This window comes from Oncorhynchus nerka, linkage group LG20, assembly GCF_034236695.1.
Source record: "Oncorhynchus nerka isolate Pitt River linkage group LG20, Oner_Uvic_2.0, whole genome shotgun sequence".
Lineage (NCBI taxonomy): Eukaryota > Metazoa > Chordata > Actinopteri > Salmoniformes > Salmonidae > Oncorhynchus > Oncorhynchus nerka.
In genome coordinates, this window is record NC_088415.1 from 78,886,767 (window position 1) to 78,913,632 (window position 26,866).

Below are 26,866 nucleotides of genomic sequence, written 5' to 3' on the forward strand. Positions count from 1 at the left end.
GGCAGTGTGTAGTTGGGTCTACTGCTTTATGTTGAATCCAGCCACAACAGTTAGTGGCAGTGTGTAGTTGGGTCTACTGCTTTATGTTGAATCCAGCCACAACAGTTAGTGGCAGTGTGTAGTTGGGTCTACTGCTTTATGTTGAATCCAGCCACAACAGTTAGTGGCAGTGTGTAGTTGGTCTGCTGTAGTTGGGTCTACTGCTTTATGTTTTATCCAGCCACAACAGTTAGTGGCAGTGTGTAGTTGGTCTGCTGTAGTTGGGTCTACTGCTTTATGTTGAATCCAGCCACAACAGTTAGTGGCAGTGTGTAGTTGGTCTGCTGTAGTTGGGTCTACTGCTTTATGTTGAATCCAGCCACAACAGTTAGTGGCAGTGTGTAGTTGGTCTGCTGTAGTTGGGTCTACTGCTTTATGTTGAATCCAGCCACAACAGTTAGTGGCAGTGTGTAGTTGGGTCTACTGCTTTATGTTGAATCCAGCCACAACAGTTAGTGGCAGTGTGTAGTTGGGTCTACTGCTTTATGTTGAATCCAGCCACAACAGTTAGTGGCAGTGTGTAGTTGGTCTGCTGTAGTTGGGTCTACTGCTTTATGTTTAATCCAGCCACAACAGTCAGTGGCAAATCAAATCAAATCAAATTTTATTTGTCACATACACATGGTTAGCAGATGTTAATGCGAGTGTAGCGAAATGCTTGTGCTTCTAGTTCCGACAATGCAGTGATAACCAACAAGTAATCTAACTAACAATTCCAAAACTACTGTCTTATACACAGTGTAAGGGGATAAGGAATATGTACATAAGGATATATGAATGAGTGATGGTACAGAGCAGCATACAGTAGATGGTATCGAGTACAGTATATACATATGAGATGAGTATGTAGACAAAGTAAACAAAGTGGCATAGTTAAAGTGGCTAGTGACATAAGGATGCAGTCGATGATCTAGAGTACAGTATATTCGTATGCATATGAGATGAATAATGTAGGGTAAGTAACATTATATAAGGTAGCATTGTTTAAAGTGGCTAGTGATATATTTACATCATTTCCCATCAATTCCCATTATTAAAGTGGCTGGAGTTGGGTCAGTGTCAATGACAGTGTGTTGAATCAGCCACTCAATGTTAGTGGTGGCTGTTTAACAGTCTGATGGCCTTGAGATAGAAGCTGTTTTTCAGTCTCTCGGTCCCAGTTTGATGCACCTGTACTGACCTCGCCTTCTGGATGATAGCGGGGTGAACAGGCAGTGGTTCGGTGTGGTTGATGTCCTTGATGATCTTTATGGCCTTCCTGTAACATCAGGTGGTGTAGGTGTCCTGGAGGGGTCAGGTAGTTTGCCAGCCACAACAGTGATGGCAGTGTGTAGTTGACCTCACTACCCTCTGGAGAGCCACACGGTTGAGGGCGGAGCAGTTGTAGGCGGTGATACAGCCCGCCAGGATGCTCTCAGTTGTGCATCTGTAGAAGTTTGTGAGTGCTTTTGGTGACAAGCCGAATTTCTTCAGCCTCCTGAGGTTGAAGAGGCGCTGTGCGCCTTCTTCACGACGCTGTCAGTGTGAGTGGACCAATTCAGTTTGTCTGTGATGTGTATGCCGAGGAACTTAAAACTTGCTACCCTCTCCACTACTGATCCATCGATGTGGATAGGGGGTGTTCCTCTGCTGTTTCCTGAAGTCCACAATCATCTCCTTAGTTTTGTTGACGTTGAGTGTGAGGTTATTTTCCTGACACCACACTCCGAGGGCCCTCACCTCCTCCCTGTAGGCCGTCTACTCGTTGTTGGTAATCAAGCCTACCACTGTTGTGGCAGTCCGCAAACTTGATGATTGAGTTGGAGGTCGTGCGTTGGCCACGCAGTCGTGGGTGAACAGGGAGTACAGGAGAGGGCTCAGAACGCACCCAGTTAGTGGGGCCCCGTGTTGAGGATCAGCGGGGAGGAGATGTTGAATCCAGCCACACCACCTGGGGCGTGTGTCAGTTGAAGTCCAGTACCCAGTTGCACAGGGGCGGGGTCGAGACCCAGGGTCTCGAGCTTGATGACGAGCTTGGAGGGTACTATGGTGTTGAATGCCGAGCTGTAGTCGATGAACAGCATTCTCACATAGGTATTCCTCTTGTCCAGGTGGGTTAGGGCAGTGTGCAGTGTGGTTGAGATTGCATCGTCTGTGGACCTATTTGGGCGGTAAGCAAATTGGAGTGGGTCTAGGGTGTCAGGTAGGGTGGAGGTGATATGGTCCTTGACTAGTCTCTCAAAGCACTTCATGATGACGGAAGTGAGTGCTAGGGCGGTAGTCGTTAGCTCAGTTACCTTAGCTTTCTTGGGAACAGGAACAATGGTGGCCCTCTGAAGCATGTGGGAACAGCAGACTGGTATAGGGATTGATTGAATATGTCCGTAAACACACCGGCCAGCTGGTCTGGCATGCTCTGAGGGCGCGGCTGGGGATGCCGTCTGGGCCTGCAGCCTTGCGAGGGTTAACACGTTTAAATGTCTTACTCACCTCGGCTGCAGTGAAGGAGAGACCGCATGTTTTCGTTGCAGGCTGACAGTGTGTCAGTGGCACTGTATTGTCCAGCCAAAACAGTTATTTAGTCTGCCTGGGAGCAAGACATCCTGGTCCGTGACTGGGCTGGGTTTCTTCTTGTAGTCCGTGATTGACTGTAGACCCTGCCACATGCCTCTTGTGTCTGAGCCATTGAATTGAGATTCCACTTTGTCTCTGTACTGACGCTTAGCTTGTTTAATAGCCTTGCGGAGGGAATAGCTGCATTGTTTATATTCGGACATATTACCAGACACCTTGCCCTGATTAAAAGCAGTGGTTCGCGCTTTCAGTTTCACGCGAATGCTGCCATCAATCCACGGTTTCTGGTTTGGGAATGTTTTTATCGTTGCTATGGGAACGACATCTTCGGTCTACGTTCTAATGAACTCGCACACCGAATCAGCGTATTGGCGTCAATATTTCCATCTGACGCAATATGAAACATGTCCCAGTCCACGTGATGGAAGCAGTCTTGGAGTGTGGAGTCAGCTTGGTCTGACCAGCGTTGGACAGACCTCAGCGTGGGAGCCTCTTGTTTTAGTTTCTGCCTGTAGGCAGGGATCAGCAAAATGGAGTCGTGGTCAGCTTTTCCGAAAGGGGGCGGGGCAGGGCCTTATATGCGTCGCGAAGTTAGAGTAACAATGATCCAAGGTTTTACCACCCCTGGTTGCGCAATCGATATGCTGGTAAAATTTAGGGAGTCTTGTTTTCAGATTAGCTTTGTTAAAATCCAGCTACAATGAATGCAGCCTCCGGATAAATGGTTTCCAGTTTGTAAAGAGTTAAATAAAGTTCGTTCAGAGCCATCGATGTGTCTGCTTGGGGGATATATACGGCTGTGATTATAATCGAGGAGAATTCTCTTGGAAGATAATGCGGTCTACATTTGATTGTGAGGAATTCTAAATCAGGTGAACAGAAGGATTTGAGTTCCTGTATGTTTCCTTCATCACACCATGTCTCGTTAGTCATGAGGCATACGCCCCCGCCACTCTTCTTACCAGAAAGATGTTTGTTTCTGTCGGCGCGATGCGTGGAGAAACCCGTTGGCTGCACCGCATCGGATAGCGTCTTCCCAGTAAGCCATGTTTCTGTGAAGCAGAGAACGTTGCAGTCTCTGATGTCCCTCTGGAATGCTACCCTTGCTCGGATTTGAACCTTGTTGTCAAGAGACTGGACATTGGCAAGAAGAATGCTGGGGAGTGGTGCGCGATGTGCCCTTTTTCGGAGTCTGACCAGAACACCGCCTCGTTTCCCTCTTTTGGAGTCGTTTCCTTGGGACGCTGCATCCAGCCATTCCGTTGTCCTGTTTGTAAGGCAGAACACCGGATCCAGCCAAAACATATTCTTGGTCGTACTGATGGTGAGTTGGCGCTGATCTTATATTCAGTAGTTCTTCTCGACTGTATGTAATGAAACCTAAGATGACCTGGGGTACTAATGTAAGAAATAACACGTAAAAAAACAAAAAACTGCATAGTTTCCTAGGAACGCGAAGCGAGGCGGCCATCTCAGTCGGCGCCGGAAGTTGAACCAATAACTACACACTGGCAGTGTGTAGTTGGTCTGCTGTAGTTGGGTCTACTGCTTTATGTTGAATCCAGCCACAACAGTTAGTGGCAGTGTGTAGTTGGGTCTACTGCTTTATGTTGAATCCAGCCACAACAGTTAGTGGCAGTGTGTAGTTGGGTCTACTGCTTTATGTTGAATCCAGCCACAACAGTTAGTGGCAGTGTGTAGTTGGGTCTACTGCTTTATGTTGAATCCAGCCACAACAGTTAGTGGCAGTGTGTAGTTGGGTCTACTGCTTTATGTTGAATCCAGCCACAACAGTTAGTGGCAGTGTGTAGTTGGTCTGCTGTAGTTGGGTCTACTGCTTTATGTTGAATCCAGCCACAACAGTTAGTGGCAGTGTGTAGTTGGTCTGCTGTAGTTGAGTCTACTGCTTTATGTTTTATCCAGCCACAACAGTTAGTGGCAGTGTGTAGTTGGTCTGCTGTAGTTGGGTCTACTGCTTTATGTTGAATCCAGCCACAACAGTTAGTGGCAGTGTGTAGTTGGTCTGCTGTAGTTGGGTCTACTGCTTTATGTTGAATCCAGCCACAACAGTTAGTGGCAGTGTGTAGTTGGTTCTACTGCTTTATGTTGAATCCAGCCACAACAGTTAGTGGCAGTGTGTAGTTGGTCTGCTTTAGTTGGGTCTACTGCTTTATGTTGAATCCAGCCACAACAGTTAGTGGCAGTGTGTAGTTGGGTCTACTGCTTTATGTTGAATCCAGCCACAACAGTTAGTGGCATTGTGTAGTTGGTCTGCTGTAGTTGGGTCTACTGCTTTATGTTGAATCCAGCCACAACAGTTAGTGGCAGTGTGTAGTTGGGTCTACTGCTTTATGTTGAATCCAGCCACAACAGTTAGTGGCAGTGTGTAGTTGGTCTGCTGTAGTTGGGTCTACTGCTTTATGTTTTATCCAGCCACAACAGTTAGTGGCAGTGTGTAGTTGGTCTGCTGTAGTTGGGTCTACTGCTTTATGTTGAATCCAGCCACAACAGTTAGTGGCAGTGTGTAGTTGGGTCTACTGCTTTATGTTGAATCCAGCCACAACAGTTAGTGGCAGTGTGTAGTTGGGTCTACTGCTTTATGTTGAATCCAGCCACAACAGTTAGTGGCAGTGTGTAGTTGGTCTGCTTTAGATGGGTCTACTGCTTTATGTTGAATCCAGCCACAACAGTTAGTGGCAGTGTGTAGTTGGTCTGCTTTAGATGGGTCTATTGCTTTATGTTGAATCCAGCCACAACAGTTAGTGGCAGTGTGTAGTTGGTCTACTGCTTTATGTTGAATCCAGCCACAACAGTTAGTGGCAGTGTGTAGTTGGGTCTACTGCTTTATGTTGAATCCAGCCACAACAGTTAGTGGCAGTGTGTAGTTGGGTCTACTGCTTTATGTTGAATCCAGCCACAACAGTTAGTGGCAGTGTGTAGTTGGGTCTACTGCTTTATGTTGAATCCAGCCACAACAGTTAGTGGCAGTGTGTAGTTGGTCTGCTGTAGTTGGGTCTACTGCTTTATGTTGAATCCAGCCACAACAGTTAGTGGCAGTGTGTAGTTGGTCTGCTGTAGTTGGGTCTACTGCTTTATGTTGAATCCAGCCACAACAGTTAGTGGCAGTGTGTAGTTGGTCTGCTGTAGTTGGGTCTACTGCTTTATGTTGAATCCAGCCACAACAGTTAGTGGCAGTGTGTAGTTGGTTCTACTGCTTTATGTTGAATCCAGCCACAACAGTTAGTGGCAGTGTGTAGTTGGTCTGCTTTAGTTGGGTCTACTGCTTTATGTTGAATCCAGCCACAACAGTTAGTGGCAGTGTGTAGTTGTCTGCTGTAGTTGGGTCTACTGCTTTATGTTGAATCCAGCCACAACAGTTAGTGGCAGTTGTGTAGTTGGTCTGCTGTAGTTGGGTCTACTGCTTTATGTTGAATCCAGCCACAACAGTTAGTGGCAGTGTGTAGTTGGGTCTACTGCTTTATGTTGAATCCAGCCACAACAGTTAGTGGCAGTGTGTAGTTGGTCTGCTGTAGTTGGGTCTACTGCTTTATGTTTTATCCAGCCACAACAGTTAGTGGCAGTGTGTAGTTGGTCTGCTGTAGTTGGGTCTACTGCTTTATGTTGAATCCAGCCACAACAGTTAGTGGCAGTGTGTAGTTGGGTCTACTGCTTTATGTTGAATCCAGCCACAACAGTTAGTGGCAGTGTGTAGTTGGGTCTACTGCTTTATGTTGAATCCAGCCACAACAGTTAGTGGCAGTGTGTAGTTGGTCTGCTTTAGTTGGGTCTACTGCTTTATGTTGAATCCAGCCACAACAGTTAGTGGCAGTGTGTAGTTGGTCTGCTTTAGATGGGTCTACTGCTTTATGTTGAATCCAGCCACAACAGTTAGTGGCAGTGTGTAGTTTGGTCTACTGCTTTATGTTGAATCCAGCCACAACAGTTAGTGGCAGTGTGTAGTTGGGTCTACTGCTTTATGTTGAATCCAGCCACAACAGTTAGTGGCAGTGTGTAGTTGGGTCTACTGCTTTATGTTGAATCCAGCCACAACAGTTAGTGGCAGTGTGTAGTTGGGTCTACTGCTTTATGTTGAATCCAGCCACAACAGTTAGTGGCAGTGTGTAGTTGGGTCTACTGCTTTATGTTGAATCCAGCCACAACAGTTAGTGGCAGTGTGTAGTTGGTCTGCTGTAGTTGGGTCTACTGCTTTATGTTTTATCCAGCCACAACAGTTAGTGGCAGTGTGTAGTTGGTCTGCTGTAGTTGGGTCTACTGCTTTATGTTGAATCCAGCCACAACAGTTAGTGGCAGTGTGTAGTTGGTCTGCTGTAGTTGGGTCTACTGCTTTATGTTTAATCCAGCCACAACAGTTAGTGGCAGTGTGTAGTTGGTCTGCTGTAGTTGGGTCTACTGCTTTTATGTTTTATCCAGCCACAACAGTTAGTGGCAGTGTGTAGTTGGTCTGCTGTAGTTGGGTCTACTGCTTTATGTTGAATCCAGCCACAACAGTTAGTGGCAGTGTGTAGTTGGTCTGCTGTAGTTGGGTCTACTGCTTTATGTTTAATCCAGCCACAACAGTTAGTGGCAGTGTGTAGTTGGTCTGCTGTAGTTGGGTCTACTGCTTTATGTTGAATCCAGCCACAACAGTTAGTGGCAGTGTGTAGTTGGTTCTACTGCTTTATGTTGAATCCAGCCACAACAGTTGGTGGCAGTGTGTAGTTGGGTCTACTGCTTTATGTTGAATCCAGCCACAACAGTTAGTGGCAGTGTGTAGTTGGGTCTACTGCTTTATGTTGAATCCAGCCACAACAGTTAGTGGCAGTGTGTAGTTGGGTCTACTGCTTTATGTTGAATCCAGCCACAACAGTTAGTGGCAGTGTGTAGTTGGTCTGCTGTAGTTGGGTCTACTGCTTTATGTTGAATCCAGCCACAACAGTTAGTGGCAGTGTGTAGTTGGTTCTACTGCTTTATGTTGAATCCAGCCACAACAGTTGGTGGCAGTGTGTAGTTGGGTCTACTGCTTTATGTTGAATCCAGCCACAACAGTTAGTGGCAGTGTGTAGTTGGTTCTACTGCTTTATGTTGAATCCAGCCACAACAGTTAGTGGCAGTGTGTAGTTGGGTCTACTGCTTTATGTTGAATCCAGCCACAACAGTTAGTGGCAGTGTGTAGTTGGTCTGCTGTAGTTGGGTCTACTGCTTTATGTTGAATCCAGCCACAACAGTTAGTGGCAGTGTGGTAGTTGGGTCTACTGCTTTATGTTGAATCCAGCCACAACAGTTAGTGGCAGTGTGTAGTTGGTCTGCTGTAGTTGGGTCTACTGCTTTATGTTGAATCCAGCCACAACAGTTAGTGGCAGTGTGTAGTTGGTCTGCTGTAGTTGGGTCTACTGCTTTATGTTGAATCCAGCCACAACAGTTAGTGGCAGTGTGTAGTTGGGTCTACTGCTTTATGTTGAATCCAGCCACAACAGTTAGTGGCAGTGTGTAGTTGGGTCTACTGCTTTATGTTGAATCCAGCCACAACAGTTAGTGGCAGTGTGTAGTTGGTCTGCTTTAGATGGGTCTATTGCTTTATGTTGAATCCAGCCACAACAGTTAGTGGCAGTGTGTAGTTGGTCTGCTGTAGTTGGGTCTACTGCTTTATGTTGAATCCAGCCACAACAGTTAGTGGCAGTGTGTAGTTGGTCTGCTGTAGTTGGGTCTACTGCTTTATGTTTAATCCAGCCACAACAGTTAGTGGCAGTGTGTAGTTGGTCTGCTGTAGTTGGGTCTACTGCTTTATGTTGAATCCAGCCACAACAGTTAGTGGCAGTGTGTAGTTGGGTCTACTGCTTTATGTTGAATCCAGCCACAACAGTTAGTGGCAGTGTGTAGTTGGGTCTACTGCTTTATGTTGAATCCAGCCACAACAGTTAGTGGCAGTGTGTAGTTGGTCTGCTTTAGATGGGTCTACTGCTTTATGTTGAATCCAGCCACAACAGTTAGTGGCAGTGTGTAGTTGGTCTGCTTTAGATGGGTCTATTGCTTTATGTTGAATCCAGCCACAACAGTTAGTGGCAGTGTGTAGTTGGTCTACTGCTTTATGTTGAATCCAGCCACAACAGTTAGTGGCAGTGTGTAGTTGGGTCTACTGCTTTATGTTGAATCCAGCCACAACAGTTAGTGGCAGTGTGTAGTTGGGTCTACTGCTTTATGTTGAATCCAGCCACAACAGTTAGTGGCAGTGTGTAGTTGGTCTGCTGTAGTTGGGTCTACTGCTTTATGTTTAATCCAGCCACAACAGTTAGTGGCAGTGTGTAGTTGGTCTGCTGTAGTTGGGTCTACTGCTTTATGTTTTATCCAGCCACAACAGTTAGTGGCAGTGTGTAGTTGGTCTGCTGTAGTTGGGTCTACTGCTTTATGTTGAATCCAGCCACAACAGTTAGTGGCAGTGTGTAGTTGGTCTACTGCTTTTTATGTTGAATCCAGCCACAACAGTTAGTGGCAGTGTGTAGTTGGTCTGCTTTAGTTGGGTCTACTGCTTTATGTTGAATCCAGCCACAACAGTTAGTGGCAGTGTGTAGTTGGGTCTACTGCTTTATGTTGAATCCAGCCACAACAGTTAGTGGCAGTGTGTAGTTGGTCTGCTGTAGTTGGGTCTACTGCTTTATGTTTAATCCAGCCACAACAGTTAGTGGCAGTGTGTAGTTGGTCTGCTGTAGTTGGGTCTACTGCTTTATGTTGAATCCAGCCACAACAGTTAGTGGCAGTGTGTAGTTGGTTCTACTGCTTTATGTTGAATCCAGCCACAACAGTTAGTGGCAGTGTGTAGTTGGGTCTACTGCTTTATGTTGAATCCAGCCACAACAGTTAGTGGCAGTGTGTAGTTGGTCTGCTGTAGTTGGGTCTACTGCTTTATGTTGAATCCAGCCACAACAGTTAGTGGCAGTGTGTAGTTGGTCTGCTGTAGTTGGGTCTACTGCTTTATGTTGAATCCAGCCACAACAGTTAGTGGCAGTGTGTAGTTGGGTCTACTGCTTTATGTTGAATCCAGCCACAACAGTTAGTGGCAGTGTGTAGTTGGTCTCTACTGCTTTATGTTGAATCCAGCCACAACAGTTAGTGGCAGTGTGTAGTTGGGTCTACTGCTTTATGTTGAATCCAGCCACAACAGTTAGTGGCAGTGTGTAGTTGGTCTGCTGATTGGGTCTATTGCTTTATGTTGAATCCAGCCACAACAGTTAGTGGCAGTGTGTAGTTGGTCTGCTGTAGTTGGGTCTACTGCTTTATGTTGAATCCAGCCACAACAGTTAGTGGCAGTGTGTAGTTGGTCTGCTGTAGTTGGGTCTACTGCTTTATGTTTAATCCAGCCACAACAGTTAGTGGCAGTGTGTAGTTGGTCTGCTGTAGTTGGGTCTACTGCTTTATGTTGAATCCAGCCACAACAGTTAGTGGCAGTGTGTAGTTGGGTCTACTGCTTTATGTTGAATCCAGCCACAACAGTTAGTGGCAGTGTGTAGTTGGTCTGCTGTAGTTGGGTCTACTGCTTTATGTTTTATCCAGCCACAACAGTTAGTGGCAGTGTGTAGTTGGTCTGCTGTAGTTGGGTCTACTGCTTTATGTTGAATCCAGCCACAACAGTTAGTGGCAGTGTGTAGTTGGTTCTACTGCTTTATGTTGAATCCAGCCACAACAGTTGGTGGCAGTGTGTAGTTGGGTCTACTGCTTTATGTTGAATCCAGCCACAACAGTTAGTGGCAGTGTGTAGTTGGGTCTACTGCTTTATGTTGAATCCAGCCACAACAGTTAGTGGCAGTGTGTAGTTGGGTCTACTGCTTTATGTTGAATCCAGCCACAACAGTTAGTGGCAGTGTGTAGTTGGTCTGCTGTAGTTGGGTCTACTGCTTTATGTTGAATCCAGCCACAACAGTTAGTGGCAGTGTGTAGTTGGTTCTACTGCTTTATGTTGAATCCAGCCACAACAGTTGGTGGCAGTGTGTAGTTGGGTCTACTGCTTTATGTTGAATCCAGCCACAACAGTTAGTGGCAGTGTGTAGTTGGTCTACTGCTTTATGTTGAATCCAGCCACAACAGTTAGTGGCAGTGTGTAGTTGGGTCTACTGCTTTATGTTGAATCCAGCCACAACAGTTAGTGGCAGTGTGTAGTTGGTCTGCTGTAGTTGGGTCTACTGCTTTATGTTGAATCCAGCCACAACAGTTAGTGGCAGTGTGTAGTTGGTCTGCTGTAGTTGGGTCTACTGCTTTATGTTGAATCCAGCCACAACAGTTAGTGGCAGTGTGTAGTTGGTCTACTGCTTTATGTTGAATCCAGCCACAACAGTTAGTGGCAGTGTGTAGTTGGGTCTACTGCTTTATGTTGAATCCAGCCACAACAGTTAGTGGCAGTGTGTAGTTGGTCTGCTTTAGATGGGTCTATTGCTTTATGTTGAATCCAGCCACAACAGTTAGTGGCAGTGTGTAGTTGGTCTGCTGTAGTTGGGTCTACTGCTTTATGTTGAATCCAGCCACAACAGTTAGTGGCAGTGTGTAGTTGGTCTGCTGTAGTTGGGTCTACTGCTTTATGTTTAATCCAGCCACAACAGTTAGTGGCAGTGTGTAGTTGGTCTGCTGTAGTTGGGTCTACTGCTTTATGTTGAATCCAGCCACAACAGTTAGTGGCAGTGTGTAGTTGGGTCTACTGCTTTATGTTGAATCCAGCCACAACAGTTAGTGGCAGTGTGTAGTTGGGTCTACTGCTTTATGTTGAATCCAGCCACAACAGTTAGTGGCAGTGTGTAGTTGGTCTGCTTTAGATGGGTCTACTGCTTTATGTTGAATCCAGCCACAACAGTTAGTGGCAGTGTGTAGTTGGTCTGCTTTAGATGGGTCTACAACTTTATGTTGAATCCAGCCACAACAGTTAGTGGCAGTGTGTAGTTGGGTCTACTGCTTTATGTTGAATCCAGCCACAACAGTTAGTGGCAGTGTGTAGTTGGGTCTACTGCTTTATGTTGAATCCAGCCACAACAGTTAGTGGCAGTGTGTAGTTGGGTCTACTGCTTTATGTTGAATCCAGCCACAACAGTTAGTGGCAGTGTGTAGTTGGTCTGCTGTAGTTGGGTCTACTGCTTTATGTTTAATCCAGCCACAACAGTTAGTGGCAGTGTGTAGTTGGTCTGCTGTAGTTGGGTCTACTGCTTTATGTTGAATCCAGCCACAACAGTTAGTGGCAGTGTGTAGTTGGTCTGCTGTAGTTGGGTCTACTGCTTTATGTTGAATCCAGCCACAACAGTTAGTGGCAGTGTGTAGTTGGTCTGCTGTAGTTGGGTCTACTGCTTTATGTTTTATCCAGCCACAACAGTTAGTGGCAGTGTGTAGTTGGTCTGCTGTAGTTGGGTCTACTGCTTTATGTTGAATCCAGCCACAACAGTTAGTGGCAGTGTGTAGTTGGTTCTACTGCTTTATGTTGAATCCAGCCACAACAGTTAGTGGCAGTGTGTAGTTGGGTCTACTGCTTTATGTTGAATCCAGCCACAACAGTTAGTGGCAGTGTGTAGTTGGTCTGCTGTAGTTGGGTCTACTGCTTTATGTTTAATCCAGCCACAACAGTTAGTGGCAGTGTGTAGTTGGTCTGCTGTAGTTGGGTCTACTGCTTTATGTTGAATCCAGCCACAACAGTTAGTGGCAGTGTGTAGTTGGTCTGCTGTAGTTGGGTCTACTGCTTTATGTTGAATCCAGCCACAACAGTTAGTGGCAGTGTGTAGTTGGTCTGCTGTAGTTGGGTCTACTGCTTTATGTTGAATCCAGCCACAACAGTTAGTGGCAGTGTGTAGTTGGTCTGCTGTCTACTGCTTTATGTTGAATCCAGCCACAACAGTTAGTGGCAGTGTGTAGTTGGTTCTACTGCTTTATGTTGAATCCAGCCACAACAGTTAGTGGCAGTGTGTAGTTGGGTCTACTGCTTTATGTTGAATCCAGCCACAACAGTTAGTGGCAGTGTGTAGTTGGTCTGCTGTAGTTGGGTCTACTGCTTTATGTTTAATCCAGCCACAACAGTTAGTGGCAGTGTGTAGTTGGTCTGCTGTAGTTGGGTCTACTGCTTTATGTTGAATCCAGCCACAACAGTTAGTGGCAGTGTGTAGTTGGTTCTACTGCTTTATGTTGAATCCAGCCACAACAGTTAGTGGCAGTGTGTAGTTGGGTCTACTGCTTTATGTTGAATCCAGCCACAACAGTTAGTGGCAGTGTGTAGTTGGGTCTACTGCTTTATGTTGAATCCAGCCACAACAGTTAGTGGCAGTGTGTAGTTGGGTCTACTGCTTTATGTTGAATCCAGCCACAACAGTTAGTGGCAGTGTGTAGTTGGTCTGCTGTAGTTGGGTCTACTGCTTTATGTTGAATCCAGCCACAACAGTTAGTGGCAGTGTGTAGTTGGTTCTACTGCTTTATGTTGAATCCAGCCACAACAGTTGGTGGCAGTGTGTAGTTGGGTCTACTGCTTTATGTTGAATCCAGCCACAACAGTTAGTGGCAGTGTGTAGTTGGGTCTACTGCTTTATGTTGAATCCAGCCACAACAGTTAGTGGCAGTGTGTAGTTGGGTCTACTGCTTTATGTTGAATCCAGCCACAACAGTTAGTGGCAGTGTGTAGTTGGTCTGCTGTAGTTGGGTCTACTGCTTTATGTTGAATCCAGCCACAACAGTTAGTGGCAGTGTGTAGTTGGTCTGCTGTAGTTGGGTCTACTGCTTTATGTTGAATCCAGCCACAACAGTTAGTGGCAGTGTGTAGTTTATGGTCTTAGTGGCAGTGTTAGTTGGGTCTACTGCTTTATGTTGAATCCAGCCACAACAGTTAGTGGCAGTGTGTACTACTGCTTTATGTTGAATCCAGCCACAACAGTTAGTGGCAGTGTGTAGTTGGTCTGTCTACTGCTTTATGTTGAATCCAGCCACAACAGTTAGTGGCAGTGTGTGTAGTTGGTCTGCTGTAGTTGGGTCTACTGCTTTATGTTTAATCCAGCCACAACAGTTAGTGGCAGTGTGTAGTTGGTCTGCTGTAGTTGGGTCTACTGCTTTATGTTGAATCCAGCCACAACAGTTAGTGGCAGTGTGTAGTTGGTCTGCTGTAGTTGGGTCTACTGCTTTATGTTGAATCCAGCCACAACAGTTAGTGGCAGTGTGTAGTTGGTCTGCTGTAGTTGGGTCTACTGCTTTATGTTGAATCCAGCCACAACAGTTAGTGGCAGTGTGTAGTTGGTTCTACTGCTTTATGTTGAATCCAGCCACAACAGTTAGTGGCAGTGTGTAGTTGGGTCTACTGCTTTATGTTGAATCCAGCCACAACAGTTAGTGGCAGTGTGTAGTTGGTCTGCTTTAGTTGGGTCTACTGCTTTATGTTTAATCCAGCCACAACAGTTAGTGGCAGTGTGTAGTTGGTCTGCTGTAGTTGGGTCTACTGCTTTATGTTGAATCCAGCCACAACAGTTAGTGGCAGTGTGTAGTTGGGTCTACTGCTTTATGTTGAATCCAGCCACAACAGTTAGTGGCAGTGTGTAGTTGGTCTGCTGTAGTTGGGTCTACTGCTTTATGTTGAATCCAGCCACAACAGTTAGTGGCAGTGTGTAGTTGGTCTGCTGTAGTTGGGTCTACTGCTTTATGTTGAATCCAGCCACAACAGTTAGTGGCAGTGTGTGTGTAGTTGGGTCTACTGCTTTATGTTGAATCCAGCCACAACAGTTAGTGGCAGTGTGTAGTTGGGTCTACTGCTTTATGTTGAATCCAGCCACAACAGTTAGTGGCAGTGTGTAGTTGGGTCTACCTCTTTATGTTGAATCCAGCCACAACAGTTAGTGGCAGTGTGTAGTTGGTCTGCTTTAGATGGGTCTATTGCTTTATGTTGAATCCAGCCACAACAGTTAGTGGCAGTGTGTAGTTGGTCTGCTGTAGTTGGGTCTACTGCTTTATGTTGAATCCAGCCACAACAGTTAGTGGCAGTGTGTAGTTGGTCTGCTGTAGTTGGGTCTACTGCTTTATGTTTAATCCAGCCACAACAGTTAGTGGCAGTGTGTAGTTGGTCTGCTGTAGTTGGGTCTACTGCTTTATGTTGAATCCAGCCACAACAGTTAGTGGCAGTGTGTAGTTGGTTCTACTGCTTTATGTTGAATCCAGCCACAACAGTTAGTGGCAGTGTGTAGTTGGGTCTACTGCTTTATGTTGAATCCAGCCACAACAGTTAGTGGCAGTGTGTAGTTGGTTCTACTGCTTTATGTTGAATCCAGCCACAACAGTTAGTGGCAGTGTGTAGTTGGTCTGCTGTAGTTGGGTCTACTGCTTTATGTTTAATCCAGCCACAACAGTTAGTGGCAGTGTGTAGTTGGTCTGCTGTAGTTGGGTCTACTGCTTTATGTTGAATCCAGCCACAACAGTTAGTGGCAGTGTGTAGTTGGGTCTACTGCTTTATGTTGAATCCAGCCACAAGTTAGTGGCAGTTAGTGGCAGTGTGTAGTTGGTCTGCTGTAGTTGGGTCTACTGCTTTATGTTGAATCCAGCCACAACAGTTAGTGGCAGTGTGTAGTTGGGTCTACTGCTTTATGTTGAATCCAGCCACAACAGTTAGTGGCAGTGTGTAGTTGGTCTGCTGTAGTTGGGTCTACTGCTTTATGTTTAATCCAGCCACAACAGTTAGTGGCAGTGTGTAGTTGGTCTGCTGTAGTTGGGTCTACTGCTTTATGTTGAATCCAGCCACAACAGTTAGTGGCAGTGTGTAGTTGGGTCTACTGCTTTATGTTGAATCCAGCCACAACAGTTAGTGGCAGTGTGTAGTTGGGTCTGCTTTTATGTTGAATCCAGCCACAACAGTTAGTGGCAGTGTGTAGTTGGTCTGCTGTAGTTGGGTCTACTGCTTTATGTTGAATCCAGCCACAACAGTTAGTGGCAGTGTGTAGTTGGTTCTACTGCTTTATGTTGAATCCAGCCACAACAGTTGGTGGCAGTGTGTAGTTGGGTCTACTGCTTTATGTTGAATCCAGCCACAACAGTTAGTGGCAGTGTGTAGTTGGGTCTACTGCTTTATGTTGAATCCAGCCACAACAGTTAGTGGCAGTGTGTAGTTGGGTCTACTGCTTTATGTTGAATCCAGCCACAACAGTTAGTGGCAGTGTGTAGTTGGTCTGCTGTAGTTGGGTCTACTGCTTTATGTTGAATCCAGCCACAACAGTTAGTGGCAGTGTGTAGTTGGTCTGCTGTAGTTGGGTCTACTGCTTTATGTTTAATCCAGCCACAACAGTTAGTGGCAGTGTGTAGTTGGTCTGCTGTAGTTGGGTCTACTGCTTTATGTTGAATCCAGCCACAACAGTTAGTGGCAGTGTGTAGTTGGGTCTACTGCTTTATGTTGAATCCAGCCACAACAGTTAGTGGCAGTGTGTAGTTGGGTCTACTGCTTTATGTTGAATCCAGCCACAACAGTTAGTGGCAGTGTGTAGTTGGTCTGCTGTAGTTGGGTCTACTGCTTTATGTTTAATCCAGCCACAACAGTTAGTGGCAGTGTGTAGTTGGTCTGCTTTAGTTGGGTCTACTGCTTTATGTTGAATCCAGCCACAACAGTTAGTGGCAGTGTGTAGTTGGTCTGCTGTAGTTGGGTCTACTGCTTTATGTTGAATCCAGCCACAACAGTTAGTGGCAGTGTGTAGTTGGTCTGCTGTAGTTGGGTCTACTGCTTTATGTTGAATCCAGCCACAACAGTTAGTGGCAGTGTGTAGTTGGTTCTACTGCTTTATGTTGAATCCAGCCACAACAGTTAGTGGCAGTGTGTAGTTGGGTCTACTGCTTTATGTTGAATCCAGCCACAACAGTTAGTGGCAGTGTGTAGTTGGGTCTACCTCTTTATGTTGAATCCAGCCACAACAGTTAGTGGCAGTGTGTAGTTGGTCTGCTTTAGATGGGTCTATTGCTTTATGTTTAATCCAGCCACAACAGTTAGTGGCAGTGTGTAGTTGGTCTGCTGTAGTTGGGTCTACTGCTTTATGTTGAATCCAGCCACAACAGTTAGTGGCAGTGTGTAGTTGGGTCTAGTTGGGTCTGCTTTATGTTGAATCCAGCCACAACAGTTAGTGGCAGTGTGTAGTTGGTCTGCTGTAGTTGGGTCTACTGCTTTATGTTGAATCCAGCCACAACAGTTAGTGGCAGTGTGTAGTTGGTCTGCTGTAGTTGGGTCTACTGCTTTATGTTGAATCCAGCCACAACAGTTAGTGGCAGTGTGTAGTTGGTTCTACTGCTTTATGTTGAATCCAGCCACAACAGTTAGTGGCAGTGTGTAGTTGGGTCTACTGCTTTATGTTGAATCCAGCCACAACAGTTAGTGGCAGTGTGTAGTTGGGTCTACCTCTTTATGTTGAATCCAGCCACAACAGTTAGTGGCAGTGTGTAGTTGGTCTGCTTTAGATGGGTCTATTGCTTTATGTTGAATCCAGCCACAACAGTTAGTGGCAGTGTGTAGTTGGTCTGCTGTAGTTGGGTCTACTGCTTTATGTTGAATCCAGCCACAACAGTTAGTGGCAGTGTGTAGTTGGTCTGCTGTAGTTGGGTCTACTGCTTTATGTTTAATCCAGCCACAACAGTTAGTGGCAGTGTGTAGTTGGTCTGCTGTAGTTGGGTCTACTGCTTTATGTTGAATCCAGCCACAACAGTTAGTGGCAGTGTGTAGTTGGGTCTACTGCTTTATGTTGAATCCAGCCACAACAGTTAGTGGCAGTGTGTAGTTGGGTCTACTGCTTTATGTTGAATCCAGCCACAACAGTTAGTGGCAGTGTGTAGTTGGTCTGCTTTAGATGGGTCTACTGCTTTATGTTGAATCCAGCCACAACAGTTAGTGGCAGTGTGTAGTTGGTCTGCTTTAGATGGGTCTATTGCTTTATGTTGAATCCAGCCACAACAGTTAGTGGCAGTGTGTAGTTGGGTCTACTGCTTTATGTTGAATCCAGCCACAACAGTTAGTGGCAGTGTGTAGTTGGGTCTACTGCTTTATGTTGAATCCAGCCACAACAGTTAGTGGCAGTGTGTAGTTGGTCTGCTGTAGTTGGGTCTACTGCTTTATGTTGAATCCAGCCACAACAGTTAGTGGCAGTGTGTAGTTGGTCTGCTGTAGTTGGGTCTACTGCTTTATGTTTAATCCAGCCACAACAGTTAGTGGCAGTGTGTAGTTGGTCTGCTGTAGTTGGGTCTACTGCTTTATGTTGAATCCAGCCACAACAGTTAGTGGCAGTGTGTAGTTGGGTCTACTGCTTTATGTTGAATCCAGCCACAACAGTTAGTGGCAGTGTGTAGTTGGGTCTACTGCTTTATGTTGAATCCAGCCACAACAGTTAGTGGCAGTGTGTAGTTGGTCTGCTTTAGTTGGGTCTACTGCTTTATGTTGAATCCAGCCACAACAGTTAGTGGCAGTGTGTAGTTGGTCTGCTGTAGTTGGGTCTACTGCTTTATGTTGAATCCAGCCACAACAGTTAGTGGCAGTGTGTAGTTGGGTCTACTGCTTTATGTTGAATCCAGCCACAACAGTTAGTGGCAGTGTGTAGTTGGGTCTACTGCTTTATGTTGAATCCAGCCACAACAGTTAGTGGCAGTGTGTAGTTGGTCTGCTGTAGTTGGGTCTACTGCTTTATGTTGAATCCAGCCACAACAGTTAGTGGCAGTGTGTAGTTGGTCTGCTGTAGTTGGGTCTACTGCTTTATGTTGAATCCAGCCACAACAGTTAGTGGCAGTGTGTAGTTGGTCTGCTGTAGTTGGGTCTACTGCTTTATGTTGAATCCAGCCACAACAGTTAGTGGCAGTGTGTAGTTGGTCTGCTAGTTGGGTCTACTGCTTTATGTTGAATCCAGCCACAACAGTTAGTGGCAGTGTGTAGTTGGTCTGCTGTAGTTGGGTCTACTGCTTTATGTTGAATCCAGCCACAACAGTTAGTGGCAGTGTGTAGTTGGTCTGCTGTAGTTGGGTCTACTGCTTTATGTTGAATCCAGCCACAACAGTTAGTGGCAGTGTGTAGTTGGTTCTACTGCTTTATGTTGAATCCAGCCACAACAGTTAGTGGCAGTGTGTAGTTGGGTCTACTGCTTTATGTTGAATCCAGCCACAACAGTTAGTGGCAGTGTGTAGTTGGTCTGCTTTAGATGGGTCTACTGCTTTATGTTGAATCCAGCCACAACAGTTAGTGGCAGTGTGTAGTTGGTCTGCTGTAGTTGGGTCTACTGCTTTATGTTGAATCCAGCCACAACAGTTAGTGGCAGTGTGTAGTTGGGTCTACTGCTTTATGTTGAATCCAGCCACAACAGTTAGTGGCAGTGTGTAGTTGGTCTGCTGTAGTTGGGTCTACTGCTTTATGTTGAATCCAGCCACAACAGTTAGTGGCAGTGTGTAGTTGGTCTGCTGTAGTTGGGTCTACTGCTTTATGTTGAATCCAGCCACAACAGTTAGTGGCAGTGTGTAGTTGGTTCTACTAAGCTTTATGTTGCTTTATGTTGAATCCAGCCACAACAGTTAGTGGCAGTGTGTAGTTGGGTCTACTGCTTTATGTTGAATCCAGCCACAACAGTTAGTGGCAGTGTGTAGTTGGGTCTACTGCTTTATGTTGAATCCAGCCACAACAGTTAGTGGCAGTGTGTAGTTGGTCTGCTGTAGATTGGGTCTATTGCTTTATGTTGAATCCAGCCACAACAGTTAGTGGCAGTGTGTAGTTGGTCTGCTGTAGTTGGGTCTACTGCTTTATGTTGAATCCAGCCACAACAGTTAGTGGCAGTGTGTAGTTGGTCTGCTGTAGTTGGGTCTACTGCTTTATGTTGAATCCAGCCACAACAGTTAGTGGCAGTGTGTAGTTGGTCTGCTGTAGTTGGGTCTACTGCTTTATGTTGAATCCAGCCACAACAGTTAGTGGCAGTGTGTAGTTGGTCTGTGTAGTTGGGTCTACTGCTTTATGTTGAATCCAGCCACAACAGTTAGTGGCAGTGTGTAGTTGGGTCTACTGCTTTATGTTGAATCCAGCCACAACAGTTAGTGGCAGTGTGTAGTTGGTCTACTGCTTTATGTTGAATCCAGCCACAACAGTTAGTGGCAGTGTGTAGTTGGTCTGCTGTAGTTGGGTCTACTGCTTTATGTTTAATCCAGCCACAACAGTTAGTGGCAGTGTGTAGTTGGTCTGCTGTAGTTGGGTCTACTGCTTTATGTTGAATCCAGCCACAACAGTTAGTGGCAGTGTGTAGTTGGTCTCTACTGCTTTATGTTGAATCCAGCCACAACAGTTAGTGGCAGTGTGTAGTTGGTCTGCTGTAGTTGGGTCTACTGCTTTATGTTGAATCCAGCCACAACAGTTAGTGGCAGTGTGTAGTTGGTCTACTGCTTTATGTTGAATCCAGCCACAACAGTTAGTGGCAGTGTGTAGTTGGTCTGCTGTAGTTGGGTCTACTGCTTTATGTTTAATCCAGCCACAACAGTTAGTGGCAGTGTGTAGTTGGTCTGCTGTAGTTGGGTCTACTGCTTTATGTTGAATCCAGCCACAACAGTTAGTGGCAGTGTGTAGTTGGGTCTACTGCTTTATGTTGAATCCAGCCACAACAGTTAGTGGCAGTGTGTAGTTGGGTCTACTGCTTTATGTTGAATCCAGCCACAACAGTTAGTGGCAGTGTGTAGTTGGTCTGCTGTAGTTGGGTCTACTGCTTTATGTTGAATCCAGCCACAACAGTTAGTGGCAGTGTGTAGTTGGTTCTACTGCTTTATGTTGAATCCAGCCACAACAGTTGGTGGCAGTGTGTAGTTGGGTCTACTGCTTTATGTTGAATCCAGCCACAACAGTTAGTGGCAGTGTGTAGTTGGGTCTACTGCTTTATGTTGAATCCAGCCACAACAGTTAGTGGCAGTGTGTAGTTGGGTCTACTGCTTTATGTTGAATCCAGCCACAACAGTTAGTGGCAGTGTGTAGTTGGTCTGCTGTAGTTGGGTCTACTGCTTTATGTTGAATCCAGCCACAACAGTTAGTGGCAGTGTGTAGTTGGTCTGCTGTAGTTGGGTCTACTGCTTTATGTTTAATCCAGCCACAACAGTTAGTGGCAGTGTGTAGTTGGTCTGCTGTAGTTGGGTCTACTGCTTTATGTTGAATCCAGCCACAACAGTTAGTGGCAGTGTGTAGTTGGGTCTACTGCTTTATGTTGAATCCAGCCACAACAGTTAGTGGCAGTGTGTAGTTGGGTCTACTGCTTTATGTTGAATCCAGCCACAACAGTTAGTGGCAGTGTGTAGTTGGTCTGCTGTAGTTGGGTCTACTGCTTTATGTTGAATCCAGCCACAACAGTTAGTGGCAGTGTGTAGTTGGTCTGCTTTAGATGGGTCTATTGCTTTATGTTGAATCCAGCCACAACAGTTAGTGGCAGTGTGTAGTTGGTCTGCTGTAGTTGGGTCTACTGCTTTATGTTGAATCCAGCCACAACAGTTAGTGGCAGTGTGTAGTTGGTCTGCTGTAGTTGGGTCTACTGCTTTATGTTGAATCCAGCCACAACAGTTAGTGGCAGTGTGTAGTTGGTTCTACTGCTTTATGTTGAATCCAGCCACAACAGTTAGTGGCAGTGTGTAGTTGGGTCTACTGCTTTATGTTGAATCCAGCCACAACAGTTAGTGGCAGTGTGTAGTTGGGTCTACCTCTTTATGTTGAATCCAGCCACAACAGTTAGTGGCAGTGTGTAGTTGGTCTGCTTTAGATGGGTCTATTGCTTTATGTTTAATCCAGCCACAACAGTTAGTGGCAGTGTGTAGTTGGTCTGCTGTAGTTGGGTCTACTGCTTTATGTTGAATCCAGCCACAACAGTTAGTGGCAGTGTGTAGTTGGGTCTACTGCTTTATGTTGAATCCAGCCACAACAGTTAGTGGCAGTGTGTAGTTGGTCTGCTGTAGTTGGGTCTACTGCTTTATGTTGAATCCAGCCACAACAGTTAGTGGCAGTGTGTAGTTGGTCTGCTGTAGTTGGGTCTACTGCTTTATGTTGAATCCAGCCACAACAGTTAGTGGCAGTGTGTAGTTGGTTCTACTGCTTTATGTTGAATCCAGCCACAACAGTTAGTGGCAGTGTGTAGTTGGGTCTACTGCTTTATGTTGAATCCAGCCACAACAGTTAGTGGCAGTGTGTAGTTGGGTCTACTGCTTTATGTTGAATCCAGCCACAACAGTTAGTGGCAGTGTGTAGTTGGTCTGCTGTTAGTTGGGTCTACTGCTTTATGTTGAATCCAGCCACAACAGTTAGTGGCAGTGTGTAGTTGGTCTGCTGTAGTTGGGTCTACTGCTTTATGTTGAATCCAGCCACAACAGTTAGTGGCAGTGTGTAGTTGGTCTGCTGTAGTTGGGTCTACTGCTTTATGTTGAATCCAGCCACAACAGTTAGTGGCAGTGTGTAGTTGGTCTGCTGTAGTTGGGTCTACTGCTTTATGTTGAATCCAGCCACAACAGTTAGTGGCAGTGTGTAGTTGGGTCTACTGCTTTATGTTGAATCCAGCCACAACAGTTAGTGGCAGTGTGTAGTTGGGTCTACTGCTTTATGTTGAATCCAGCCACAACAGTTAGTGGCAGTGTGTAGTTGGTCTGCTTTAGATGGGTCTACTGCTTTATGTTGAATCCAGCCACAACAGTTAGTGGCAGTGTGTAGTTGGTCTGCTTTAGATGGGTCTACTGCTTTATGTTGAATCCAGCCACAACAGTTAGTGGCAGTGTGTAGTTGGGTCTACTGCTTTATGTTGAATCCAGCCACAACAGTTAGTGGCAGTGTGTAGTTGGGTCTACTGCTTTATGTTGAATCCAGCCACAACAGTTAGTGGCAGTGTGTAGTTGGTCTGCTGTAGTTGGGTCTACTGCTTTATGTTGAATCCAGCCACAACAGTTAGTGGCAGTGTGTAGTTGGTCTGCTGTAGTTGGGTCTACTGCTTTATGTTTTAATCCAGCCACAACAGTTAGTGGCAGTGTGTAGTTGGTCTGCTGTAGTTGGGTCTACTGCTTTATGTTGAATCCAGCCACAACAGTTAGTGGCAGTGTGTAGTTGGTCTGCTGTAGTTGGGTCTACTGCTTTATGTTGAATCCAGCCACAACAGTTAGTGGCAGTGTGTAGTTGGTCTGCTGTAGTTGGGTCTACTGCTTTATGTTGAATCCAGCCACAACAGTTAGTGGCAGTGTGTAGTTGGTCTGCTGTAGTTGGGTCTACTGCTTTATGTTGAATCCAGCCACAACAGTTAGTGGCAGTGTGTAGTTGGGTCTACTGCTTTATGTTGAATCCAGCCACAACAGTTAGTGGCAGTGTGTAGTTGGGTCTACTGCTTTATGTTGAATCCAGCCACAACAGTTAGTGGCAGTGTGTAGTTGGTCTGCTGTAGTTGGGTCTACTGCTTTATGTTGAATCCAGCCACAACAGTTAGTGGCAGTGTGTAGTTGGTCTGCTGTAGTTGGGTCTACTGCTTTATGTTGAATCCAGCCACAACAGTTAGTGGCAGTGTGTAGTAGTTGGGTCTACTGCTTTATGTTGAATCCAGCCACAACAGTTAGTGGCAGTGTGTAGTTGGTCTGCTGTAGTTGGGTCTACTGCTTTATGTTGAATCCAGCCACAACAGTTGTGTAGTGGCAGTGTGTAGTTGGGTCTACTGCTTTATGTTGAATCCAGCCACAACAGTTAGTGGCAGTGTGTAGTTGGGTCTACTGCTTTATGTTGAATCCAGCCACAACAGTTAGTGGCAGTGTGTAGTTGGTCTTTATGTTGAATCCAGCCACAACAGTTAGTGGCAGTGTGTAGTTGGTCTGCTTTAGATGGGTCTATTGCTTTATGTTGAATCCAGCCACAACAGTTAGTGGCAGTGTGTAGTTGGTCTGCTGTAGTTGGGTCTACTGCTTTATGTTGAATCCAGCCACAACAGTTAGTGGCAGTGTGTAGTTGGTCTGCTGTAGTTGGGTCTACTGCTTTATGTTTAATCCAGCCACAACAGTTAGTGGCAGTGTGTGGTCTGCTGTAGTTGGGTCTACTGCTTTATGTTGAATCCAGCCACAACAGTTAGTGGCAGTGTGTAGTTGGTCTGCTGTAGTTGGGTCTACTGCTTTATGTTTAATCCAGCCACAACAGTTAGTGGCAGTGTGTAGTTGGTCTGCTGTAGTTGGGTCTACTGCTTTATGTTGAATCCAGCCACAACAGTTAGTGGCAGTGTGTAGTTGGGTCTACTGCTTTATGTTGAATCCAGCCACAACAGTTAGTGGCAGTGTGTAGTTGGGTCTACTGCTTTATGTTGAATCCAGCCACAACAGTTAGTGGCAGTGTGTAGTTGGTCTGCTGTAGTTGGGTCTACTGCTTTATGTTTTATCCAGCCACAACAGTTAGTGGCAGTGTGTAGTTGGTCTGCTGTAGTTGGGTCTACTGCTTTATGTTGAATCCAGCCACAACAGTTAGTGGCAGTGTGTAGTTGGTTCTACTGCTTTATGTTGAATCCAGCCACAACAGTTAGTGGCAGTGTGTAGTTGGTCTGCTTTAGTTGGGTCTACTGCTTTATGTTGAATCCAGCCACAACAGTTAGTGGCAGTGTGTAGTTGGGTCTACTGCTTTATGTTGAATCCAGCCACAACAGTTAGTGGCAGTGTGTAGTTGGTCTGCTGTAGTTGGGTCTACTGCTTTATGTTGAATCCAGCCACAACAGTTAGTGGCAGTGTGTAGTTGGTCTGCTGTAGTTGGGTCTACTGCTTTATGTTGAATCCAGCCACAACAGTTAGTGGCAGTGTGTAGTTGGGTCTACCTCTTTATGTTGAATCCAGCCACAACAGTTAGTGGCAGTGTGTAGTTGGTCTGCTTTAGATGGGTCTATTGCTTTATGTTTAATCCAGCCACAACAGTTAGTGGCAGTGTGTAGTTGGTCTGCTGTCTACTGCTTTTATGTTGAATCCAGCCACAACAGTTAGTGGCAGTGTGTAGTTGGGTCTACTGCTTTATGTTGAATCCAGCCACAACAGTTAGTGGCAGTGTGTAGTTGGTCTGCTGTAGTTGGGTCTACTGCTTTATGTTGAATCCAGCCACAACAGTTAGTGGCAGTGTGTAGTTGGTCTGCTGTAGTTGGGTCTACTGCTTTATGTTGAATCCAGCCACAACAGTTAGTGGCAGTGTGTAGTTGGTCTGCTGCTTTTGTTGAATCCAGCCACAACAGTTAGTGGCAGTGTGTAGTTGGGTCTACTGCTTTATGTTGAATCCAGCCACAACAGTTAGTGGCAGTGTGTAGTTGGTCTGCTGCTTTATTTATGTTGAATCCAGCCACAACAGTTAGTGGCAGTGTGTAGTTGGTCTGCTTTAGATGGGTCTATTGCTTTATGTTGAATCCAGCCACAACAGTTAGTGGCAGTGTGTAGTTGGTCTGCTGTAGTTGGGTCTACTGCTTTATGTTGAATCCAGCCACAACAGTTAGTGGCAGTGTGTAGTTGGTCTGCTGTAGTTGGGTCTACTGCTTTATGTTGAATCCAGCCACAACAGTTAGTGGCAGTGTGTAGTTGGCTGTAGTTGGGTCTACTGCTTTATGTTGAATCCAGCCACAACAGTTAGTGGCAGTGTGTAGTTGGGTCTACTGCTTTATGTTGAATCCAGCCACAACAGTTAGTGGCAGTGTGTAGTTGGGTCTACTGCTTTATGTTGAATCCAGCCACAACAGTTAGTGGCAGTGTGTAGTTGGTCTGCTGTAGTTGGGTCTACTGCTTTATGTTTAATCCAGCCACAACAGTTAGTGGCAGTGTGTAGTTGGTCTGCTGTAGTTGGGTCTACTGCTTTATGTTGAATCCAGCCACAACAGTTAGTGGCAGTGTGTAGTTGGGTCTACTGCTTTATGTTGAATCCAGCCACAACAGTTAGTGGCAGTGTGTAGTTGGTCTGCTGTAGTTGGGTCTACTGCTTTATGTTGAATCCAGCCACAACAGTTAGTGGCAGTGTGTAGTTGGTCTGCTGTAGTTGGGTCTACTGCTTTATGTTGAATCCAGCCACAACAGTTAGTGGCAGTGTGTAGTTGGTTCTACTGCTTTATGTTGAATCCAGCCACAACAGTTAGTGGCAGTGTGTAGTTGGGTCTACTGCTTTATGTTGAATCCAGCCACAACAGTTAGTGGCAGTGTGTAGTTGGGTCTACTGCTTTATGTTGAATCCAGCCACAACAGTTAGTGGCAGTGTGTAGTTGGTCTGCTTTAGATGGGTCTACTGCTTTATGTTGAATCCAGCCACAACAGTTAGTGGCAGTGTGTAGTTGGTCTGCTGTAGTTGGGTCTACTGCTTTATGTTGAATCCAGCCACAACAGTTAGTGGCAGTGTGTAGTTGGTCTGCTGTAGTTGGGTCTACTGCTTTATGTTTAATCCAGCCACAACAGTTAGTGGCAGTGTGTAGTTGGTCTGCTGTAGTTGGGTCTACTGCTTTATGTTGAATCCAGCCACAACAGTTAGTGGCAGTGTGTAGTTGGGTCTACTGCTTTATGTTGAATCCAGCCACAACAGTTAGTGGCAGTGTGTAGTTGGGTCTACTGCTTTATGTTGAATCCAGCCACAACAGTTAGTGGCAGTGTGTAGTTGGTCTGCTGTAGTTGGGTCTACTGCTTTATGTTGAATCCAGCCACAACAGTTAGTGGCAGTGTGTAGTTGGTCTGCTGTAGTTGGGTCTACTGCTTTATGTTGAATCCAGCCACAACAGTTAGTGGCAGTGTGTAGTTGGGTCTACTGCTTTATGTTGAATCCAGCCACAACAGTTAGTGGCAGTGTGTAGTTGGGTCTACTGCTTTATGTTGAATCCAGCCACAACAGTTAGTGGCAGTGTGCTTTATGTTGAATCCAGCCACAACAGTTAGTGGCAGTGTGTAGTTGGGTCTACTGCTTTATGTTGAATCCAGCCACAACAGTTAGTGGCAGTGTGTAGTTGGTCTGCTGTAGTTGGGTCTACTGCTTTATGTTTAATCCAGCCACAACAGTTAGTGGCAGTGTGTAGTTGGTCTGCTGTAGTTGGGTCTACTGCTTTATGTTGAATCCAGCCACAACAGTTAGTGGCAGTGTGTAGTTGGTTCTACTGCTTTATGTTGAATCCAGCCACAACAGTTAGTGGCAGTGTGTAGTTGGGTCTACTGCTTTATGTTGAATCCAGCCACAACAGTTAGTGGCAGTGTGTAGTTGGTCTGCTGTAGTTGGGTCTACTGCTTTATGTTGAATCCAGCCACAACAGTTAGTGGCAGTGTGTAGTTGGTCTGCTTTAGTTGGGTCTGCTTTATGTTGAATCCAGCCACA

At 45.8% G+C, this 26,866-nt stretch overlaps 1 protein-coding gene across 3 annotated transcripts in view; it reads left to right on the forward strand.

Annotated features, from left to right (window-relative positions):
* Positions 1-26,866, forward strand: part of LOC115125658 (chromodomain-helicase-DNA-binding protein 7-like) — a 152,249-nt gene that overhangs the window by 102,722 nt on the left and 22,661 nt on the right. The window lies entirely within an intron of this gene.